We start from the raw sequence: 2,925 nt of genomic DNA, 5'->3' as shown, positions 1-2,925 counted from the left end.
GAGAATGGTGTGAACCCGGGAGGCGGAGCTTGCAGTGAGCCGAGATCGCGCCACTGCACTCCAGCCTGGGTGACAGAGCAAGACTCCATCTCATAAAAAAAAAAAAAAAAAGTAATTTTGATGTAAAGGTATCATGGCTGGGCTCTGTGGCTCATGACCATAATCCCAGAACTTTAAGAGGCTGAGGCAGGAGGATGGTTGACCTCAGGAGTTTGAGATCAGCCTGGGCAACATAGTGAGACCCCACCTCTGCCAAAAAAAAAAGGGTATCCAAATATCTAGATTCTGATTTCTTTTGAGGTCCTAGACCCTTTAAGAAACTGATGAAGCCAGGCACCTCCTTCCTCAGGAAAATGTACAAATACACACAAAGCTCTTCAGGCAGCTGATAGATTTCCCCCAGAGAGAGATTCAAGGACTTCCTAAGGTGGGCGGACTCCAGGGTTAGGACACCTGCTATAGAGGTGACATTTTTCCAAGGACAGGTAGGGACTTTGGTCTTGACTGTTCCTTGAGTGCTTAATAAATAATACTAATTATGCAAATTCTAGTTTTGATCTTTTATGTGCACTCCTGTCATTGTCTAAAACTGTTTATTAGGGCCAGACATAGTGGCTCATGCTTGTAAACCCAGCGCTTTGGGAGGCTGAGGTGTGAGGATCACTTCAGCCTAAGAGTTTGAGACCAACCTGGGCAACATAGTGAGATCTCATCTCTACAAAAACATACCAAAAACAGTTGGCCAGGTGTGCTGATGTGTGCCTGAGGTCCCAGCTACTAGGGAGGCAGAGTCAGGAGGACTGCTTGAGCCCAGGACCCAGGAGGTTGAGGCTGCAGTGAGCTGTGATTGCACCACTCCACTCCAGCCTGAGCAACAGAACAAGACCCTGGTTTTTTTTGTTTTGTTGTGTTTTTTTGAGATGGAGTCTGGCTCTGTCGCCCAGGCTGGAGTGCAATGGCACAATCTTGGTTCACTGCAACCTCCACCTCCTGGGTTCAAGCAGTTCTCTGCCTCAGCCTCCCAAGTAGCTGGCATCACAGGCGCCTGCCACCATGCCCGGCTAATTTTCGTAGTTTCACCATCTTGGCCAGGCTGGTCCTGAACTCCTGACCTCGTGATCCACCTGCCTCAGCCTCCCAATGTGCTGGGATTACAGGGGTGAGTCACTGCGCCCGGCCTGACCCTGTTTCTAAAAATAAGTAAATAAATAAATATTAACCTTTTATTTAGTTTGCTTTCAAAATGGAGTCTCGCCCTGTCGCTCAGCCTGGAGTGCAGTGGCGCCATCTGGGCAATCTCCCCCTTCCCGGTTCAAGCGATTCTCCTGCCTCAGCTTCCCGAGTAGCTGGGATTACAGGCGCTGACACACCATGCCTGGCTTTTATGTAATTTTAGTACACATGGGGGTTTTGCCAAATTGGCCAGGTTGGTCTCAAACTCCTGACCGCCCACCTCGGCTTCCCAAAGTGCTGGCATTACACGTGTAAGCCACCATGCTCGGCCAATATTAACCTTTTATTTCACGTGACCAAGTAGCACCCGTGTGCCAGAATCAAGGCTGAGTCTCTTGTTCTCAGAGCAGAGGCACAGAAGGCCGCCTGGAAGAGGGGACGGTACAGACCTCAGCACTACACTTGTGTGCGTTCCATCCACAAGTCGTCACCAGAGGAGTTCCGACAAGCCTGTAACACTCATCCCAAAGTGTTCCCTCGTTGGGCCAGAAGCTGGAAGGGTACTTGGCAGAGCCTGCCTGGCCCTGGCCACCTCCCAGGTGTCTCTGCAAAATCAGAACCTCCTTCTCGCATCTAAGAGCAGAGGGAAGCTGCTCTTGGGGGATCCCTGGGTTCCAGATGAGACATTTCCCCAGCACCCCTCGGACCACTTAAAGGAGTGGTTTAGGCTGCCGGGGACCCAGGCACGGGCACCTAACCCCAGGACCCCTCCTCAGGAATTGTGCACGTGTAGGCGCTGGGCGCACGTTCCCGGTGCGAGAGAGATGACGGGAGGCGTCTTGAGGTTCCATGTGGGTCTGGCCAACAACTCTGGCCTTGGCCCCGTCCCCGAGGTCAAGGGTCACACCGTCGGGTTCCCATGGCCGTCCCCTCCCGCGTGGTTTCGGCCAACTCTGAGCCTGCTCGTACTGGCAAGAAGGAAAAGGGCTCTCGACGGAGCCTAATTACGGTGAGGAGGGGGCACCCCGCTGCCAGCAGGAGGCTAGGAGGCAATTAAGCACAAGAGGAATCCTAATAATGCACCATCAGTGAGGAAGGCATTCCGAAAGGACGCCCAAGCCGACCGTGAAAAGCGAGGAGGTTGAGGTTGCACCGCCGTGGAGACCAAGAATCGACTGCCGCTTGGGAAAGAGGTTCCAGAAATGCGCATGCGCAAAAGCCACGCGCGCGAACCCGGTTTCCCCTGCCTAAGCACGCGTACCGCTCTCACCGCCCACCGCCATCAGAATGGTGTTTCCTCGCAGCGCCTCTCTCTGGAGCGCTCCGGAATTGGCGCATGCGCAGTACAGTGGCAGTGGCGAGGAAGGCGGGGGTTGCACGTTGCCTGCCTCGAGCTCTAGGTGGCGTCATCCTTCGGGCTGAGCCGAAGCACGCACGCGCGGAGGTTCGCACGCGGGGAAGGGCGGGGGCGCGCCGCGAGATGTGTATAAGAGACAGGTCCTAGACCCTTTAAGAAACTGATGAAGCCAGGCACCTCCTTCCTCAGGAAAATGTACAAATACACACAAAGCTCTTCAGGCAGCTGATCTTCCACCGGCCCCTCAAGGAGTACTCCTTCCGTTCCGTGCGGGAGGAGACTGGCATGGGGGACATTCCTGATGTCAAGAACGACTTCGCCTTCATGCTGCACCTCATCGATCAGTATGACTCCCTCTACTCCAAGCGCTTCGCTGTCTTCTTGTCCGAGGTCAG

The sequence above is a fragment of the Mandrillus leucophaeus genome, unplaced genomic scaffold, assembly GCF_000951045.1.
Source record: "Mandrillus leucophaeus isolate KB7577 unplaced genomic scaffold, Mleu.le_1.0 Scaffold234, whole genome shotgun sequence".
NCBI lineage: Eukaryota > Metazoa > Chordata > Mammalia > Primates > Cercopithecidae > Mandrillus > Mandrillus leucophaeus.
Note: the sequence above shows the minus strand (reverse complement) of the source record.